At 41.1% G+C, this 22,620-nt stretch overlaps 1 protein-coding gene across 1 annotated transcript in view; it reads right to left on the bottom strand.

Annotated features, from left to right (window-relative positions):
- Positions 1–22,620, bottom strand: part of RIN2 (Ras and Rab interactor 2) — a 224,041-nt gene that overhangs the window by 160,788 nt on the left and 40,633 nt on the right. Inside the window, exon 2 of the mRNA XM_006929986.5 lies at positions 18,176–18,299. The gene's annotated coding sequence lies outside the window, so the exon portion shown is untranslated. The remainder of the gene's footprint in view (positions 1–18,175; positions 18,300–22,620) is intronic.

Genomic DNA, 22,620 nt, shown 5'->3' with positions numbered 1-22,620 from the left:
TGTTATGTTTTTGGCAGGGCTATTAGACTAGGAAATTAGTAAGAACCTGTTACCAATGGGGCTGAATTTCATACAAGGAGCCAACAAATAATGACACCTTTTGAGTAAGATAGAAATTGTGCATAAGAGGAGGACAGTATGATAGTTAAATGCTCACACACATTGAGCCCTACTTGATGGATTGCAACAAGTGGAGCAGGCCCCAAGTCTCTCTCCAGGCCTTTGCCTGTTCCGGATGTTTATTAGTAAGTTGAACTAGGATAAGGGTTGAGTGAAGGTGAAGTTGACAAATGGGTTAAAGTACAGAGAAATGTCAAATCTTCTAAGCAGTGTTTCCTGAACATCAGTCATTCATGTACTGCCCTCACGGTTCTCATTACCATGTACCACATGGGCTTAAGGACTTTCTTTAAGTTGACTCATTTTTAACTTAAATTTATATTAAAAGAATCCACGTATTTGAGGTGCTAATTATATTTTATAGTATAAATTAAGTTCATAAGAATTAAAAGAAACAATGAAATAAAAGTTTAGAAAATGCTCATTTGAGTACCATCTAAGAATCTTCTGGGTTACCTCTAGCAGCATTTGTAACATGCTTTGGAAAAATAGGACCTGATGACACATTTGGGATACAAAATACAATTCAAGTGGCTGAGATAGTAGGCTCACAAAATGAAATTTGGCAGAAATAAATGTGAAATCCTGTGAGTAGGAGTACAAAACACATTGCTACAGCACATACCAGGGGAAGGTATGGTCTACCAAGAACACATGGGTAAGGGTCTCTGGATCAAAGTTGAATGTGAGCACCACGATGGATGTTGACATTGCCTGAATCACTGATGCCTATCCTATGTGGGCCCATTGAAAGCAGTTTCTCCGCTGAGGGAAGCCCTGCTATGAGTCCTCAGCTCTCAGTGAGAACATGGCAGTTCAGTTCATAGGGCTCAGTTTTGGTGAGCACCAACACTGGTACTCTGCCATGCTGGACTACAGTGAGAAGGGAAGCCAGGAAGTGAGAGGAGAACAGAAACCTGCCCACAAAAGGATTAGCTGAATGTCCTGGTAAGGTTCAGAGTAAAGAAAAGAATAGGAAGGGGAGCTGTCTTCATAAAACTAGGCTCAACCTGCTGGGCTCAGCCTTTGACACACCTATGATCAGAGTTGCCTACAACTGAGAAGGATGTCCTGGAAAGCACAGAGCCCCTGTTTGCTGGGTAGAGCCAAGCATAGGCTGCTCAAGCATTTGGAGGGGTGGGTGAGGAAGGCTTAGTCCTAGATCAGACTCTCCAGATGCAGAGCCTGAAATGGGGATTCAGATGCACACAGCTTATTGGGAGTGTCTTGTCAGGGAGTGAGGAAAACAGAGACAGCAAGTCTGTGTGAACACAGGTAAAGTCTAGCCCTAGTCCAACTCCACGGGGAGCTGTGGTAGCATGAACTAAACCATACTTATCCCACTTGAGGCATAGGGCCTCCCTTTTACATCTGTGTATCAGCTAGTCAATGGCTTGGGCTGCCCTACTGGGTATATCTTCCCGGGTAAGGAGGTTCCTCTCAGCCGAGAGCAGGTCTCTGGAGAAGGAGGCTACTGAGATGTAATTAGACTTCAACACACATGGCCTCCTGGAGAGGGGTGTACTAGCCTGGTGATCCTTGGTGGATAGCTTCTATCCAGTGGTTTAAGAGGCTGGCCTTTGAGTGTTCCTTCCTATCGGGAAATGATTGATGACACCTGAGCTCTTGTACCTTATGTCTTGAAGTTGTTGTTTAAAAACTGCTCAAGACCATTTTTCTTCTTGGCTCCTATTGTGTCTCTGACAGCCAGAACTTGCAAACAATAACAACAACAACAACAACAACAAAACTCTTCCTGAAATTCTAAGAAGCTTCTACAACCATTACAAAGTCCAAGTCATGCAGGGGTAGATCCAAGTTTCACGGGGCATGAAGTTTATTCTATTTTGGAAGCCCCCTTTATATGAAAGAATACAAAATTACTAATGCAAAATGCCTGCAGGCCCCTGGAAGGGCTCTGGGCACCGGGAGGGCCTTGAAGAACACTTGAGTGTAACTAGATATACCATAAATCTATGTCTGCCTGTATTAATTTTTGCCATATACATGTAATACTGTACTGTTATTTACTTTAAAAAATCAATTCATTTAAAGACAAATCTAACTCATCCCAAGTAATAATCATGGTGATATCATAATGGGATGTGGTAGTTAATATATTTTAAATAATTTTATAATGAATCCTTATGTTCAAAAAAGATTATTTATTTTTGGTCAGTCTAAAATCAAGTTACATTCAATCAAGGGCAGACGTTCCCCACCACCCCCACCTTGATAACTGGTGGTAGGAAAGAGTCCCAAAAGCTTCCTTCTCTGCCTTAGACCTCTTCCAGGAAGGGAAGTGTCATCTGGAAGGAGGCCTAGTTCAAGGTCCCAAAGTAGGATCTTACTCAGGCCCAGCTTTTAAGGGATGTTAATAATTCTGCTAATGCTTAGACTAGTCTCCGGGTGGTTGTAGCAGGGAACAAAGTTTTATTACCATTCTGTTACTTGTGTTCAGAGAAGGGCAAACAGCTACTAAATGGTGAAATTGAACTTAACTCAGCCTTCAGATTTCAGAGCATAAATATTTTCATTACCTTCTGCTTTCTTACCACGTTCACTATCAGTTAGCTTTGATTTTAAGGTAAGAAATCTCCTGGCTACATCTTCTTGCTATGGCTCTGTAACTGCTAAAACAGGGATTCACTAAGAGGGATACTTTGAGCAGTTGGTCCCCCTATCCCTTAGTTTCCTCAACTGTAAAATGAGTATTCAATGTAAAAATCTATGGAAAAGCACTTCTTAGCACAATGCCTGGAATATAGTAAGTCTTTAATATATGCTAGCTTTCTAATGATTATTATGAACCACTAGAAATTATTTAAAAGATTTTTTTTTAAGTTTGGTTTACTAAGTTGCTAGGCCAAGATAAGACGTATTTATGAAAACAGCCACCTCCTTTTACAGGACAGATTATGAAGAAATAATATGTTAAATGCATGCAAAGCACTTTTCAATTATTAAATTGAATTATTTACTTGCTGTCAAGATTATATAACCATATTAATGTATATATTAGCATGAGCAATAAAGAGTGGCCATAAATAATTAAAAATTCATTATGCTCATCCAAATAGATGTATACAGTGCTTTAGCATTTGGGATTTATAATTGTGTGTATGTCTCTCTCTTTTTCTCTCTCATTAGTGTAATTCAGCAAGCACCTATTGTGCCTGGGAGAATAAGCTGAGCCATTACTAGTGCTCTAAGTTAATGTAACTCTTTTTTTTGTCTTTATTTAAATTCTAGTTAGTTAACATACAGTGTAATATTAGTTTCAGCTGTACAATACAGGGATTCAGCAATTCCATACATCACCCTATGCTCATCACAGTAAATTAATATAATTTTAACACCTGACAGAATACAGGTACTTAGTGAGGATCAGGATAGGAGTAAGGATAGGACCTGAACAATAGAGTTTGAAAGATGAAATTAGGATATCAGTTTAGAATCTATTGGAGGCTTTTAGAGTTCCTTACTTCATACAGATATGGGCTCTTCCATTTATTCCACTGGTCCAGCCCCTAAAAATTCTTCCCATTCTTTGGATTCATGATAGGAAATTTATCTAAAAGCTCTGATAAAATGCAAGAAGGAAAAATGAGTGCTGCCACTTCTACTGATCAGGTCTAGGCAGTTCTCATCCTCTTTGTCAGTCCTGGAGAAATGGTCAGCCTGTCCCACACCTGTCCTGCAGCATTTCTAGCCTGCAAAACTTCCAGGAAGCTCAGACCTCTGGGCCACATAGGTATAAAATACACTTGGGTCCACCTTAAAGGATGGAACACAGACAAGAATGGACTTTGTGGGCCTGAAGGTTCTGGAGACCATGTTCCTGGGTAGTGCAGAAACATCCTCCAAAAACATGTGGGAGAAGGATGAGCCAGCTCTAATCCTGATTTTCATCTTTCCAGGTCTCACTTTCCCAACCTAGGCACTGAGAATGGGTGTATGTTGGCCCACAAGTCATTCAACCATTCTATTTAACCAGCATGAGTGGGCATCTACAATGTACCAGGCAGATAGCAGATGTATTAAAATGCTGCCGTCTGCATCAAGACACTCACAAGACCACTGCTAAAATTGAGATTTGTGACCCATGCAATAGGAACATTTGGTAAGAAGTGTAAGTTCTTCCGAGGGCGACCAGAAGAACTTTACGAGGAAGGCAATCTGAGCTGAGCCTGGAAGGAGAAGTAGGCAGTGGAACGGGTTCCAGGCAGAGAGAAAAGCATGAGAAATGCCATATATAAGTGAGAGGTGATGTGCTATGGAGAAACTGCAAATCCAGTACTGCTATTTCTAGAGAGGGAGTATCCTGGGGAAAAGGAAGTATCCTGGGGAAGGGAAATTGAGGTTGGACAGAACAGATTATCTTGTAGGCCATGCAAACAAATTTAGGTTTGACTCTATGGGTCATGTTGAGGTACCACTGAATATTTCTTAATAGGAGAGTGATAATGTGGTGGGCCAATCAGGTGGGGGGTGGGGCTAGTACATATGTGAGACAAATATAAAGGGTGGAAGATATATACATGTGAGATCTATTTAAAGGGTACAGGATTTGATACATGTATGAGGTAGGAAGAGGAAAAAGTATCTGAGACAACATTCAGATTTCAGCTATGGGAAACTTGGGTAGAGGTGGTAAAATTTACCAAAATACAGCATCTAGAAAAATAGCAGGTGTAGTAGGAGAAACAAAACAGCTCACCTTTGGACGATCTGAGTTTGAGAAGTGGGTCCCCAAAGCTGAGATGACCAAGAGAGTTAGAGATACGAGTTTGGAGCTCAGACACACAGTCAGGAAGTAGAGACACTGTAGTGAGTGTGCAGCATGGCCAATGGATGAAATGGATGAAATCTGAGGTATAAAGCCAGAAGATTCCTCTAGACGAGCACTGCCCATAACGCCTGCAGCAACATTCTGGGACTAGCTCACACCATGTCCAATTAGTCCTCAAAATTAAGTTCTATGAAATGTGTAAAATGTGAAATAAATAAAAGGCTAGAGAGAATAAACATTATTTGACTCACATGGAAAGAAATTCTTCCTCATCGTAAGAGCCAGAAGGGACAAGACAATTAAAACTAAACACTGCAGCAGGAATGGAAACAGAAACATAAAGGGTTTATGAATATAAGTTTATCAGAGCTGCCCTGGATTGCTTGGTTGTTGGTGGAGGGGACCTGTCAGGTCCCCACTACCTCCAACTGCAGAATAGTGATCCATGGGGATCACCACTGAAACCACTCAATTTCTTTCTAGCTCTAGGCTCATCAAAGGCACCTTTTGAAAAAGTAGTGTATTTTCCTTGGCCTTCACATTCCAAAACAGCAGGGAGTATTCCAGTTTCCCCACCAGGCACTAGCTCCCAGGGTGGAGCAGTATCCGGGCACCGTGGTTTACAGGAAACCACGCTCTGAATCCAATTGGGAGAAACAACCTATGGCCTAGGCCTCCCCTTGTGGCTGACTGAGTTTTTGTGCCTGTGAAAGATTTCTGAGCAACGTTCAGGCTAGCTAGTTTATCCATGACATTAGCAACAAACAGGCCCTCCGGACCAACAAAAATGGCTCTCTGGACTTGTTGTAAGTTGCAACATCTCAGAGTGCTGTTAGTATGAGGGGGAAGTGAAGAAAGAGATCACTGTGTGGATGGCACATGGCATACTTCCTCTCTCCCTGACATCACAGACACTGATGATCAGGTGTGGTGATATATCCCAATGGGGTACCTCAGAACCCTTTCCAAAGCAGCACCCCAAGCCTTCAGGTAGAGGTTACTCCAAACTGATTCTGTCAGTGAAAAAAGTGAGGCTTTTCAAAGGCTAAGTAACCTCTCCAAGGTCTTGCAGCTGGCCAGTGTCAGAGCTGGTGTTGAACATGGCTCTCCTTGACTGTCTCAACAGCATGTCAACACTCACCTTCTAATTCCAAGTTGGAAGGTCACTATGCTCTGTATTCTCCCAGAGCTTCCAGATGATCAACATGACAGGGAAGAGTGGAATATCCAAACAAGAACTCTGTTGTCTCAGTGAGATAAAACTGGCAATACTTTTTTATAGCAAAGGTTAAGGAGTTATGGTTCTCTGTGTTCATCTAATATTTGGTCAGGATTTTTGTTTGTGTGACCCAGTTCTGATTACAGGTCAACCATGTCTAACCCTTATGTGGGTGCACTGTTTTCTGCTGTATGTCCACTTCTACTTCTCCATGCTAACAGACTTATAAGAAGCCTAAGTCCTAGCAAGGCAAAAGTAGTTTCCCAGTGCTACCCAGGGCTCAGCCCAGAAATTGACTTTCTGACACCTTGCTCAGCCTATCTACCTGGTTAACCATTTGTCCCTGCTCTTCAACTGGTCTAGTTCCTTAAACTTGAAGAGGCTACTCTGATTAAAAAAAGTTAAAGAGTTCTTCTGACTGCATAGATAGTAAGCTAAGCACCCTAAGGTTAGGTGGTATTCAGATGGAGGTAAGATCACAACTGTATTTTACAGATAGGTGATTACAAGCTGTCAATCAGCAATGCTAAATGCAAGTTGAAACCTAAAGACTATAATTGATATGATTAAGGTAGGACTTTAGAAATGTCTTTGTAAGTCTGACCTATGAAGAAAAATCTTTTGGCTTGAAACTTTCTGCCATTAGACCCAAGTGGGTTAGACAAGAATATATTTGAGATAAATGAATCGGTTCCAACCTTTTCAAAACTGCATCAATATATTAAGATTCAACCCATCCACAAACACTATATGTGTGCCACAGTGCAAGGGGCTGTGACCAATTCTTAATGGCTGTTTCCTGAGACAGAAGTGTGCCTGATAATTTTCTGAACCTAATGAGGCATCTGCCTTTTGTAATATCCAACTTGCTTGTATATTACATTGTAAAAATGAAACCACAGACCCGCAAACTGACGCCCTATTACTTCCCCAAAGGAAGATGCTACAGAAACTTTAATCTTCCTCCATATGACACAGTTGTTGGAGTAGATGCTGACCACGGGCACGCAAGGTGCCTTGCTCGATGGTGACTAATCAATTTCCCAGAGGACTCTGTGGGGTAGTGAGCTCTGAGCTCTGGAGGAAATAGATGGCAATGAATCATAGTGCTCAGGAGTGGAAAATGTAATGTGATTCCCATTAACTAAAAGAAAAGGTTGAGGGAGAAAAAAACAACTAAAAATTAAAACCACACACACACTCACACATCAGCAAATACCACGTTGGGCATGTCAGTATAACTTCTGCTTTTTCAAAGTCCAAAGAAGGCAGAAGAGGGCACATTTTCAAAACAAAGCCCAATACATCTACTTGGGGAAAAACGGAACTAGTTTTTCCATTTACATGAAAATAAATGGATTATTTTTAGTGAAGTTGGTATTTGTTATAAGAAAAAAGGAGCCAATATGTTATTTTTTATTCCATCACAAATAGTCCTTTAGACACCTTCTTTATTTTTTGTTGAATACTATAAAACTCTAAAATGTTAACTTTTGCTTAGAGCATACTTTATCTCTGTAGATAAAATTCCTACCTCATTACTATAAGCATTCTCTGGAGTAGCATCATTCAATTTTTCAGTAATGAGTTACCTAGGAATACAAAATAAGGGAGTAGAAGTTGGGCTCCTTAAGAATCCAATCAATAAGCAAGTAAAAAAATAAACAAACAAAAAACAAGCCTTGAAGCTGTTGAAATCAATCACTTTGAAACAATGGAAATTATTAGAAACAATGAGTAGGGCCATAGAGCTTTGATTTAACATACAAGCCAATGACTAATCCATGCGGGCACAAATTTTGAGTTTCTTTGTCGGTGCTTAACTGGATAAGTACGCATCTGAATTGGTTAGTTACAAGAAAACATGACCAAGTTTACAAAACATAAAATGGAGATATTTGGATAAGATTTGGTTTATTCCAGCACCAGAGACGGCCAAATAGATTTTGAAATCAGTATGAGCCAGAAACTGAACAACTTGACAGTATGAGGCAGGAAGATTTGGGGTAAGGGTCTTGAGTGGGGGTGTTGTGTGACCCCACTAGTTATTTGTTATGATCTAAGTGGTGGTATTACGAAATAAAATGTCACCTCTTTCGGAAAGTAGCACCAATCAGTGAAAAGGAGCACCGAGGTGGGAGAAGGGCAGAGGGCAGGAAGGATCACCCCTCACATACCATACATACAGGCATCTGTTCTGGGGAGCTGGGCCTCCAGGAAATAGCCTGGGCCATGCCTTTAAATGCGTTATCGTTGTCTGAATTTTCCAAGTTTGGGAGTTTTCTTGGGCCAAGCTAACTAAGTGGCTGAAATCTCCACTTTATGTTTTGTTGTGTGAACTCCTAGAAACACCTTTGTGCTCCCATTTGCCAGTAAAAACAAAACAAAACAAGGTCAGAAACAGCATTTTGGGCTCAGATGGTTTGGTCCCTGCATCTTTCATTTAATGCTATCACTGTTTACTTTGATCTAACTAGTAGCAAAATTTACAATTTACCAAGACTCAAAGGGATTATTAATCATTTCAAATTACCAGTCAGGAAAGCATTTTATAAACACTCCTGGTTTTTTGTAATTTGTTTATCTTGTATTTCCAAATATCAAAATTCCTAACATATTAAGAAACCACGCCCCCAGATAATAAAGACTATGTTTTATTTTCCAGTTGATTTTTTTCAGTATTTTTGGTTAAAAACTAGGATACAACCAAGTGATCCGATTAACCAAGTAAACATTCAAATCTACTATTTTACTGTAAATTTAGAATAACCTTTTTATTACAAAAGCAATACAAGTTTGTTATAGGAAAATTTGAAAATAAATTCTAAAATGAATAAATAAATAGATTTAAACAATTAGATTAATCCTCTGTAGTCCATCCTTCCAGAATTTTCATGACTCCATCCGTCTCTACCTCCTCACTGTATTTTGTTTCATTTTGTAATGTTTAGTATAACCTGGAATATGTTGTGTATTTACTTGCTTATATATTGTCTAATTCTCCCAGGAGTGTGAGAATCTCAGAGCGGAGGACTTTGTCACACTGGTTCACTACCAACACCCACTGGCCTCACAAAGTGTCTGATGCATTGTAGGATTTCCTAAAGATTCGATGAATGAATGAAAGAATGAATAATTGGTACACATTAAATATTTGAAAACCTGAAAGCCATTAAGTCAAGGAGAAGGCATGCGGACCGCAGCATCTCTGTTCCATCTCATTGTTCTTTATACTCCATCTGCTATTAGGTAACTAGCCTATTCATTTCTGCTTGAACTTTGTAAATTTAGCTACAGGCATATATTTAGTTCACTTTCGTTATATGAGAAAATGTAGAAGAAGTAGCAGATTTGGCAGGAAGTGAAAGAGAGGCAACTCCACAGACCCGCTGGCTGTGCACAGTGTCAACGCGGAGAAGATGTGAATGGGGGCGCCACTGGGGAACACGCTGGCGCCCTGAAGCAAGTGCCTGTGCCCATGGGCGAACCAGCTCGGCTCACTCCTCTGCTCCCCAGGTCTGAATCTATCTACATTGGCAGTAGGACACACAGCAAGTGCCTGACCTTACCATATGCGGAGGAAAAAGGTGAGGAAGATGACCTCTGCAGGGACTGAAAAAAAGAAAGATTATAACGAGCCCTTTCGTGTTTTGCTTTATCCAACATCTGGACATTTTTTAAATCACCAATTTCCCATTCACAGAGAAAGTAGTTGAGGAAGTATATTTTGATTTAATAAAGATCCACTGTGTCCTAGGGGTGCCTGGGTGGCTCAGTGGGTTAAACGTCAGACTTGGCCTGAGGTCATGATCTAGGGGTCGGTGAGTTCGAGCCCCGCATCGGGCTGACAGCTCAGAGCCTGGAGCCTGTTTCAGATTCTGTGTCTCCCTCTCTCTGACCCTCCCCCGTTCATGCTCTGTCTCTCTCTGTCTCAAAAAAAAAATAAACATTTAAACAAATTTTCAAAAATAAAAAATAAAAAAAAATAAAGATCCACTGTGTCCTTACCAGACAATGACACTTCTCGGCAAAAGATCAAAAATCTGATCTCGCCCTTCCTTTTATTTCTTTTACTGAGGATGTAACACCACGAGACAATTCCTGAGTGTACCATTCTGACGGGGCATGGGGACAATGATGGGGGCAGGGTTTTTTTTTTTTTTTAACTTTCTCTTTGGAAATAATTTTGACCTTACAGAAAAAAATTACAACAGTCCAGAACCCTTCTTAATCGATAAGAAAACAAAGAAAAATGAGAAAAGATTTGAATAGACATTTCCCCAGAGAAGATATATGAATGGCAAATAAAGTATGGCAAATAAAGTTTCATTAGGAAACGATAAAACACCATTACACTTCTATCAGAATGACTAACCTCAGGGCACTTGGGTGGCTCAGTTGCTTAAGCATCTAACTTCGGCTCAGATCATGATCTCACAGTTGTGAGTCCCAGCCCCACATTGGGCTCTCTGCTGTCAGCATAGAACCTGCTTCAGATCCTCTGCCCTTCTGTCTGCCCCTCCCCCAGACTCTCTCTCTCTCATTCTCAAAAATAAATAAATATTACAATTTTTAATTAAAAAAAAAAAAGAATGACTAACCTCAGAAAGATGGATAATATCAGTTGTTGGTAAGGATATAGAAAAACTGGATCCCTCATACATTGTGGGAATGCAATAAAATGATACACTCTCTTTGGAAAACAGTTTGGCAGTTTCTTAAAAAACTAAACATATTCTTGGGGCGCCTGGGTGCCGCAGTCGGTTAAGCGTCCGACTTCAGCCAGGTCACGATCTCGCGGTCCGTGAGTTTGAGCCCCGTGTCAGGCTCTGGGCTGATGGCTCAGAGCCTGGAGCCTGTTTCCGATTCTGTGTCTCCCTCTCTCTCTGCCCCTCCCCCGTTCATGCTCTGTCTCTCTCTGTCCCAAAAATAAATAAACGTTGAAAAAAAAAATTAAAAAAAAAACAAAAAAAAAAACTAAACATATTCTTACCATATAACCCAGAAATTTCACTGGTTAAGTACCTACCCAAGAGAAATTAAAATATATGTCCACATAAAGACTGCATGTGGATGTTCATTACTGCATTATTCTCAATAATAAAACAAAAAACAAACCAAATTTCTATCAACTGTAGAATAGATAAACAAAAAGGTGATATATCCATACAATGAAATACTATTCCACAGTAAAAAAGGGAACAAACTATTGACACATGCTATGATGTACATAATTTTAATAACATACGCTAAGTGAAAGTAGTCAGACACAAAGTCCAAATATTATATGGTTCCATTTACATGAAATTTCTAGAAAATTGTATGTATTTACCCAAACACTCATATTTGTAGACTTAAAATGGGTGAATTTTATGACATGTAAATTATAAACCAATGTTTTCATGAAAGCATATTCTAGGGGCACCTGGGTGGCTTAGTCGGTTAAGCACCCAACTCTTGATTTTGGTTCAGGTCATGATCTTGCAGTTGTGGGAACTGATCCCCATGTTGGGCTCCGTGCTGAGCATGGAGTCTGCTTCGGATTCTCTCTCTCTCCCTCTGCCCCTCTCCCCCACTCTAGCTTTCTCTCTCTGTCAAATTAAAAAACAAAAAAAGGTAGCATATTCTACACATATTGTTCTGCACTGTGCTTTTTTTCTAGCCAAAACTATAACTTGAATAGAGTTTCATGTCAGCACATTAACTCTCCCTCTTTTGGTAATGGTTGTATAGTGTTTCATTGTATGTCTGTGCCAAATGTAAATAAATTAAATAACCATCCAAACGAATGCTCACCATTCAGTCTAAAGGCCTTCACGGTATTTAGCCTCTGCTGTGCTCAGTTTCAAAAGCTACAAATTCCTTCCTTCCATTCTCCCAAATCTCTGGAGTGCCCTATAGCAGATGCTAATAGCACCTCACCATGTCCCCTCAGCACCTACCACTTCCATAGCTGTCTAGGGTTTTCACAGCAAGTACCAGTGGCACTCTTTCTGAAGACTGACAGCAGCAGGCTTGACTCACCCATGAGTGGACCAGAAGACCAGTGAGTCACTGGCCCTTGAAATGTTTCTCACCAGTGATGGATGGGAATTGGTGAATAAAATACCCTAGCAACCTCACTCCTTTGTGAAGCAACTCTGAGTTGAGGTCGAATACTCTCCCAGAGCTCGCCTGCAGGATGGAGCCCCACTTGCCCACAGTGGTAATCTGCCCATTAACACAACCGCTTTCCCTTCCCTGTCTCAATTACCCACCCCCACCATCCTTCCCACCAAGAAGTGACACTTAGTAATTGGCTCACACATCCGGCACTTTCTGCTCCACCCTTGTGCATTTATAAAAACAGAAACAGACCACTAAGTTCACAGGCATTTTGATTTAGTATTAATGAAGCATATGATTTCATGGGCTAATTAGAATGCTCTATTGGGACAAAGAAGGTGCCATCGTCAAGACGTTAGCATCAAGGTCTGTGCTCACTTGATTGCTCGGCTGCTACATGGACACAGTAAAAATAACTTATGAGCATTTGCAAAGACGTTTAATCGTTCAAGGCTTAGGTTTTTTTTTCAGCAGACCTCCTTTACAGGGCCAAGAACACAACAGTCAAGCCACCCTGAGCATATGCTTTACGACTTACAACTCACAAAAAGCATAAAACGGCAAGTCTTTTCCATGCTAACTTGGAAAAAGTCCTGCAAATTTATGGCTGCAAATTCCAACCAACATAAAAGCTCTGCCTCCTCTCCTTCCAGCCAAGCTGCAGTCATGCCAGATGAGAGAGCCAAGGCACTAAGAAAAGCAGAGAAATGAGATTTTTACAGGATTCAGTCCTTCTCCTGAAATGCAGGAAAATACACCCATCAATATAATTGACAATTTATTCATTCCACTTGCTGCTCTTATCTCATTCTGACAAGCTTGAGCAACTGGCAGGGGCAGATGCCATTTAGGCAGCTGCCCAGGTGGTAACAAGTTGTCACGGTGGGACGGAAGAGCTCAACAGCTCCAGACACTTTGTGAGTCCACACTGAGACTTCATCCTACGAGATAAGGCAACAATCTCCAGCTGAGGTCTGAGACAGCAAAGAGGTTTCTGGAACCTGAGCGTGTGCAGTTTTAAAGAACCATTTCATCTCCCATTAATTAGAAATTAGAATACTGTTAAAGATTTGGGACTTTGCCCAAAGTGATAACGAAAACTGGCATTGGTAAAACTTTTAAATTTCACATTGTATTTGCACAGTTTAGCAGCTGACAGAGGAAACACAGTAGAGTGCCTTACTGATTCTAAGCCACGGCCAGTAGCAGAAGCTTCTCCAGTAAAAGCAGAATATACCTCTCTGCCTCTGACCTTGGGTTTGGCTGTGTGACTTGCTTTAGTCAATAAGGTAATATAGAAAGGTCTATTAAGAGGCCTCTTGGGTTTCCACCTGCACCCCTATGCTTCTGTCACGGTCACACACAGTTTCCACTGAGTACCAGCTGCCCACAAGCCTGACATAGAATATGCTCAGGTGCACCAGGCCTGAGCCTAGACCTCAGCCAAGAGAGGCCAAGCCCAGCTGGACCTATGCCAGAAGCACAGCCACCCAGCTGAGCTCAACCCAGATCAGCCAAACCCCAGCCAATTTTCAGTTGTATGAGCTAAATAAATGCTTAGTATGAATTTTCCACTGAGGTTGGGGGCGGTATGCTGCACTGTGACTGGGACAGCTAATGCGGAGAACACAGGGGAAGTACAGGAAGCCAAGGGGAGTAATGCACAATAGCTTTTCCTGGTTTCCTTCCCTGGACAAATGGGTGGCAACACACAGGATAGAGTGATGAAGTTCACAACTACTTTAAAAAGATCCCCATGATTTCTCCAAGAATACCCCAGCTTCCATGTCCTTTGGTGGGATGATTCGAAGATCTATCCTACACTGTCTCCCACAGATCCCCAGTGGGATTGAGCCCCAGTTTCTCAGTGTCACCCACTCATGGTCCAACTTGATGGCCTTACCCCTTCTCAATTCCACCCCTCTCCTTCCCTGTCTGAGCATCAATGCCCATATAAATATTTGCACATGATTCTTTTTTATATATAATTTTTTAAATGCTTATTTTTGAGAGAGAAAGAGAGGCAGTGTGAGCAGGGGAGGGGCGGGGGGGGGGTGGCGGAGAGAATCTCAATCAGGCTCCAGGCTCCCAGATGGCAGTACAGAGCCTGATGCGGGGTTTGAACTCACGAACCATGAGATCATGACCTGAGCCATGCTTAATGGACTGAGCCACCCAGGTGCCCCAGCACATGAATTCTTGACTCAAGCTAAGACACGGCACATTTTTACAAATAAAAACTAACATTCATCGAGCACTTGAATGTCCCAGAGACCATGATACACAGATGACTTCACTGCTTTCAGTTTTCTCCTCTGTAAAGTGGGGACAAAAACAGTGCCTCTCTACCTCTCAGGACTGTGTGAGGAAAGAATGTGTTACGTGCCTAGAACAGGACATGACTCACAGCAAGCCATAAAGAAATGTTACTATTTTCAAGCAAGACTCACTTATCTTTATTACTACCGGGCTTCTAAGCTGCACCTGCATGTTGGAAAGAACCGGGAGGACTGAGGAAAATACCTAGGAAAAAAGAATGACAAGAAGAGATAAATTCTTCACAAACCACTTTAAATTTCTCAGCCAGCTGATGGCAGCATGAGCCTTTAAACGGTGAGCAGGGAGAGCAACAGAAAGAATGAAGCATTCTCCACTGATTATATGTAATTAGTGAGACTCTGTCACATGGAGGAGAAACCCAAGAATCAGAGAAGATACAAGAGTCCAGGGGAAGACACCAGTCAGGTTGTGCTCTCGGTGTGCATGGCTAAGGCATGGGAGGCATTTCCAGAGGAACTATTTAGGATGGGCCCAGTAGTAGACTGAGGATTTTGGTCTGGTGAGCAGAGACCTAGATTTGTTCTAGACCCTTCCAAAGCACCCTCTAGGTGCCATGAAATAGGGCACTCAAGCCCAGCCCCTAGGGCCTCAGGACTCAGCTGGGGGGGGGGGTGGAAGGAGATGGATCACCCAGGTAGGATTGAAAATGACCCACTCCTGCTTACCCAGGGGAAGGCGGGGGTCATCCCAAAGATAGCTGCTTACTTGCTCCTTGACAAATTCTCCTCTGGTGATGCCATCCCACCAGCCCTGCCCTTCTGTAGCATGCTCCTCAGACCTGGATCCAAATGAAGGCCAGGCCAAGGGAAGAGAAGGGAGTAAGCCCCATGTTCTCTGATCACACCTGCATGGGGGCCACCATTTCTGTCAAACCTTCAGGCCACATTGGCATCACAGGATTCAGCCAAGTGTGCTGGAGAAGCCATTGCACAGCCCGGATTTGAACCCAGCCTTTGCCACTGCTCAACTGTGATTAAGGGCAAGCTACTTGACCTCTTAGCACTCAGTATCCCAATCTGTAAAGCAAGGATAATAATGAGCCCACCCTTATAGGGCTATTATGATGATGAAATATGACAATAAATGTTGTGGTAGTTTCAAGGGGCCAAGTGTTCATAAGCTGAAGCCTTCCTGAAATCCCATGGGAACAAAGCGATTAGGCAGACAGATCATTTGACCCTTCTTCTTCCTCTGAGGAGCCCTGCTGGCTCCCCCAAGTTAGACGTGAGAGTCACACCTTCATCACCTGCCACCCCCAGCTGGCAATGGGGGAGAAGAGAACAGCAAAAAAAAAGAAAGTCTTTACTACCAACTATTCTCCCTGTGCTCTACTATGCCCGTCCCATCTCAATTCCCCTTTTACAGGGTTAGGCAGGAGGGGAACGGACAGAATGGCCCATGGCTCTTCTATTCTCTCCCCATCTCGGCTTCTTCTTGCTGTCCTCTCTTCTCAGCCTAGTTCCATTTTTCTCGTAAATTATCAACCATACACGTGGGTTCCTTTCTACCATTCTCTATCGTAATGCTGTTAATACCCACAGTACAATATTAGCATTTCACGTGGTATTGTGGGTTGCAAAGACAGCCACAGTTCTCCACCCTTCCTATAGGCCTGCTCTTTTTTGCAAGACAGCTTTGCAGTTCCTCCCACCAATGGCTACAGTCTAGTTCTCTCTTCTTGAACCTGGATTGGCCTGTGACCTGCTTGGCCAAAAGAATCTGGCAGATGCACACTGTGTCATTTCAAGCCCCAGACTCAAGAAGCCACGTGTGCTCACTCTCTCGGAGCCCTAACCTGTGGGAGGATGAGAGACATGCAGAGCAGAGGGGAGCCATCCCAGGGGAGGCCACCATCACCAACCTGGCAGCTGACTGAAGATGCTCATGTCAGCCCAGCTGAGCCAGCCAGACCAGCAGAACCCCACCTCAGCTGTCAACCTGCAGAGTCCCAAACTAAAAAAAAAAAAAAAAGCTACTATTTTAAGCTACTACATCTTGGGGCTGTTTGTTAAAAAATTTTAATGTTTATTTAGTTTTGAGAGAGAGCACATCATCTGGGAAGGAGCAGAGAGATAGACAGAAGAGGATCTGAAGCAGGCTCTGCACTGTCAGCACAGAGCCTGATGTGGGGCTTGAATCCATGAACCATAAGATCATGACCTGAGCTGAAACCAGGAGTCAGATGCTTAACAGACTGAGCCACCGAGGCGCCCCTCGGGGTGGTTTTTTCAGGCAGCAAAAGTTAACTCATGGATTAAGCAATAAAAAATACAATTAAAGGGGCGCCTGGGTGGCGCAGTCGGTTAAGCGTCCGACTTCAGCCAGGTCATGATCTCGCGGTCCGTGAGTTCGAGCCCCACGTCAGGCTCTGGGCTGATGGCTCAGAGCCTGGAGCCTGTTTCCGATTCTGTGTCTCCGTCTCTCTCTGCCCCTCCCCCGTTCATGCTCTGTCTCTCTCTGTCCCAAAAATAAATAAACGTTGAAAAAAAAAATTAAAAAAAAATACAATTAAAGAATTAAACTTGTCTAACATTTTACATGCATTTATTTATCCTTCATCATAATAAAAAAAACCCTCCTATTTTGGTCCTGCTGCCGCCTCCATTATTATTGGAGCTCTGCACCTACTAAGCGTAGGGTAAAATGGTGCACATTCTGGACACTGTAGAGATAAGATTTATTCATAGTTGTCAAGCAGCTGCAGTGGTATGTGTATGACTAGATATAAGGTGAAAGACACAAGTGCCACCATTCCAATGGGCTTCCTCACAAAATGGTGGCTGGTCTCAAAGCAAGCGTTCCTAGAGAATGAGTGAGCCAGGTGCAAGCCACGTCATCTTTGATGATCTGGCTTTGAAGTCACTCAGTGTCACTCCCACCACCCTCTTTCTGTCACTGAGTTCCATCCAGACTCCAGAAGGAAAGTAGACTTCTGTGCCTGGGGAGCATGGCAAGGTTCTAAGCAATATTGTTGTGGCCATTTGGGGGAAATACGATCTGCCAGTGACATATGCTGACATCTCTCTGATGCTAACTCTCTGTCATATGGAAACCTAAGATACTATGAAAAAAAAATAGATGAAAAGCAGGGATAGGAAGGGATAGGAAGAGAGGCTGTGGGAAATGTATGAGAAAGGAAGAGAGAGAGCAGAGTAAGGCTTTTATGCTGGGATGGAGCTCCACCATCGCGATGTACTCTCAGTGAGTAACCAGCTTCTTTGTGCTCCCTGGTGGCCCATTTCTAAAATGACAACAACTGTACCTGGCTCATGGTGGTATTGTGAGAATTAAAAGGATTAATCCATTAAAGTGCTTAGAGCCTTGCCTGGCATGTATTTTGTGCTCCATAAAGTGAGTGGCTACAGTTTATGTTCTCAACCACCTTGGTGTTGGTTTGGCCCTGTGGCCAATGCATCATACACCGAATCCCTAAGATACCTGGAAACAGGTAAGCAGCTGCCCCTGTCAGAGAAGTCACACCCATACCAACATATCAGAGCTAGAGCACACAACCTCTCCAACTGCATCGTAGAACCTCAGAAACCAGAAAAATCCCTGGGGTGCCATGCACTGGGTTTTATAATCTCGATATTACATACCCTTCACATCAGCATGCCTCTGTCTTCCTCTTCAGTTCAACCCCAGCCTCCCCAACATCCCGAAGGGCTTGCACATTTTATCTCTTCCAGTAGAAGTTCAGAAGTCCGGATCTCTTATCTCCATCTACAACACACAGAACTGGCCATTTAGAGGGTTGGAAGCATTAAAAAAATACCATGAAAAACTGCACAGAGGATTTGCCTCACTGGTTCTGGAGGGATGCACTCATAGCTGGGAGCCCAGAAAATGGCTTTTCCTTCCTTTTCTGACACTCAGTCCTACTCCTGGGCCTAAAGAAGGACTTTCTGGGGGCACCTGGGTGGCTCAGTCAGTGAAGCATAGACTCTCGATTTCAGCTCAGGTCATGATCTCATGGTTCATAGAATCTGTGTCAGGATCTGTGCTGACAGTGCAGAGCCTGCTTGGGATTCTCTCTCTCCCTCTATTTCTGCCCGTCTCCTGCTCACATTCTCTCTCTCCCCGGTCTCTAAATAAACATAAAAAAAGGACTTTACCAGAATGTTCTTTAAATCCCTATGCCAATGCTAGAACTCCAAAATACTCTCACTTTAAAAAATGGAGCTCAATTACCAACCAAGCTGTCTTCTCTTTCAGTTAAGTGTCATTTTGTTTTCTATTATCCCTTGCATCATATCAGCTTATACAGAGTCATGCAATCTTCCAGTCTGGGACTTTGAAGATGGGACCAGCCTGAATATGAAATTCCAAATTATCTCTATATCTCATTTTTTGTATCAATGCCTTAATCTTTCCAAAATCACCCAAGCACACAAATGTAGTCAAACTGCTCACAAACAAACAGAAACAAAACACAAATATTAGATCAAAGCTCAAGTCCCTTTGACCATCACCACTAACAACTGGAGCCCACATCCTCAACAGGGGTAGACACTGTTATAGTTTGGGATTAAATCTTTCCAGATCACTTCTGTGCATTCAAAGATTTAATCTCTCTCTCTCTCTCTCTCTCTTTCTCTCTCTCTCCCACACACATACATACACATATATATTTCTTTTCTAAATAAATGCTCATTGTGTGTCACCCTACATCCACTTATTCCATGCTCCAGATGTCCTATAAAACCCCCTACATCAGTATAAGACTCTTTCTCTCTCTTTTTGTTTTTTACACTTTGATAATATTTCATAGTTTCAGCTTCTCCATCAGGCTGTGTAACTGGACAGACTCCCTTGCCAGCACGTCCTCCAGGACACTCCTGTGCAGATGCCACATGCATGTCTTCATTCTCTGGATGTGAGTTAGGCTCTAGCCCGGAACAGCCTCCCTGACCCTCTTGTCACACTTAAGTTTCAGCTCTCAGGCCTCAGGGCAACACATTTGATCTTGAATCCCAGCTGTGTTTCTCAGGCAGTTCACTTAACTTGGGTTCCTTCTATGTAAAGTGGGGTGACTGGAATAGCACCTACTTCAAAGGGGTGTGCTTGTAAAGTAATCCATGGAAAGCACTGGCCCATTGCAGGTTACTTAGTGAATGCTCAATAAATGTTTGCTGCTACCATTACCAATATCAATGGTCATCATCATGTTTTTTGGGTAACAATTTAAATCTCACTTTCTTTTTTAATTCAGGTTTTCCCCTGACTCTTATTTCACACTTAGATAAGATTATTGATAAATAGTCCCAATAAGTTTTAAGGGCCATTCACATCACATCACAATGTCTCCTAATCTTTGCTAATAAATATACAAGAAATAGGGAGTTAATTTACTGGCCCACTGTACTCACAGTGAGCCACACAGTCACACACAGCAAAGGAAGCCAGTGAGTTAAAAAAGGTTATCCTTATAAGGGACAGAAATTCAAGTGCTTCCTCCATTATATTATTTATATTATAATATTAAGTATGTAAACATAAAATAACTAGGTATAAATACCTGATTATCATGATCCTACATAATTATAAAACCCATATACAATTATAAGTCATGTAAGAACAAGAATGTAAACCAATACAATTAAAAGTAACAAGATTAATTTAATGTTAATTTGATGATGTCATTTTGCTAAAACTCACTCTTTCTAACAGAAATACAGCAGAGATTCATCTTCTGCTAACATAAGACTAACATAAGAGAATAAATCAACTTGCCTTAAAATTTTAAAAGAAAAATTGTAATAAGAGACAAAGAAGGATACTATAGAATCATAAAAGGAACAATCCAACAAGAAGATATAGCAATTGTAAACATACACCAAACATGGAAGCTCTCAAATATAGAAAACAGTTAATAACAAACTAACAAAATAACAAAGGAAGTAATTAATAGTAATACAATAATAGTAAGGGACTTTAACACCCCACTTACATCAATGGATAGATCATCCAAACAGAAAATCAACAAGGAAACAGTGGCTTTGAATGACACATTGGACCAAATGGATTTAACAGATATATCAGAACATTCAATCCTACAACAGTAGTATATACACATTTTTTTCAAGTAGGCATGGAACATTCTCCAGGATAAATCATATATTAAGCCACAAAATAAGTCTTAAAAAATTTGAAAAGATCAAAGTCATACCATGCATCTTTTCTGACCACAATGTTATGAAACTAGAAATTTTATATGAAACTATGAGAGAAAAAATCAAAAAAGAGCACAAATACATGGAGTTTAAATTGCAGGCTACTAACCAATGAATGAATGGGTCAACCAAGAAATCAAAGAAGACATAAAAATATTCATGGAGACAAATGAAAACAAAATAATCCAAAATCTTTGGGGTTCAGCAAGAGCTGTTTGAACAGGGAAATTCACAGCAATACAGGTCTACCTCAAGAAGCAAGAGAAGTCAACCCAACCTTAAACCTAAAGGAGCTAGAAAAACAACAAACAAAACCTAAAACCAGCAGAAGGAAGGAAATAATAAAGATTAGAGCAGAGATACATGAAACAGAAACAAACAAACAAAATCAATGAAACCAGAAGCTGGCTCTTTGAAAAGATCAGCAAAATTGAAACAAAATTGAAAAACCTTTAGCCTCATTTATAAAAACAGAGAGACAGAGACAGAGAGAAAGAGAGACAGAGAGAGAGAGAGAGGGAGAGGATTCAAATAAATATGGACTCAAATAAATAAAATTAGAAATGAAAAAGAGAAAAAACAACCAACACCACAGAAATGCAAAGGATTATAAGAGAATATTATAAAAAATTATATGCCAACAAATTGGACAACCTGGAAGAAATGGATAAATTCCTAGAAACATATAACCTCCCAAAAGTGAATCAGGAAGAAATATAAAATTTTAACAGACTGATTACCAGCAATGATGTTAAATCAGTAATCAAGAAACTCACAACAAATCAAAGTCCAGGACCAGATGGTTTCAAAAGGGAACCCAACATTTAAAGAAGAGTTAATACCTATCTTTCTCAAACTATTCCAAAAAATAGAAAAGAAAGGAAAACTTCCACATTTATTCTATGAGGCCAGCATTACCCTGATATCAAAACCAGATGAAGACACCACTAAAAAAGAAAACTACAAGTCAATATCCCTGATGAACATAGATGCAAAAATTCTCAATAAAATGCTAGCAAACTGAATCCCACACTATGTTAAAAAAATCATTCACCACAATCAAGTGGGATTTATTCCCAGTTTCAAAGATGGTTCATTATTTGGAAATCAATCAAGGTGATATATTACATCATTAAGAGAAAGAATAAAAGCCATTTGATCATTTCAATAGGTGCAGAGAAAGCATTTGACAAAGTATAACATCCATTCATGATAAAGACCCTCAACACTCAACAAAGTAGGTTTAGAGGTAAACTGGTTTAGACCTGAAACTGGACCACTTTCTTACACTATACACAAAAATAAATTCAAAATGTATTAAAGACTTAAGTGTGAGACTTGAAACCATAAGTATCTTAGAAGAGAGCACACGCAGCAACTTCTCTGACATAGGCCATAGCAACTTTTTTTCTAGATAGGTCTCTTGAAGCCAGGGAAACAAAAGCAAACATAAACATTTGGGACTACATCAAAATAAAAAGCTTCTGCACAATAAAGGAAACAATTAAGAAAACTAAAAATGAAATGGGAGAAGATATTTGCAAATGACATATCTGATAAAGGGTTAGTACCCAAAATATATAAAGAACTTATAAAACTCAAAAACCAAAAAGCAAATAATCCATTAAAAAATGGGCAGAAGACATGAACAGATATATTTCCAAAGAAGACATAGAGCTGACCAACAGACACGTGAAAAGATCCTCAACATCACTGATCATCAGGGAAATGCAAATCAAAACTACAATGAGGTATTATCTCACACCTGTCAGAATGGCTAAAATAAAAAACACAAGACATGAGGACTGAGTAATGTATAGAATTGTTGCATCACTATACTGTACACCTGAAAATAATACAACACTGTATGT

Source organism: Felis catus, chromosome A3 (genome assembly GCF_018350175.1).
Source record: "Felis catus isolate Fca126 chromosome A3, F.catus_Fca126_mat1.0, whole genome shotgun sequence".
NCBI lineage: Eukaryota > Metazoa > Chordata > Mammalia > Carnivora > Felidae > Felis > Felis catus.
Note: the sequence above shows the minus strand (reverse complement) of the source record. Positions and strands in the feature narration are given on the sequence as shown.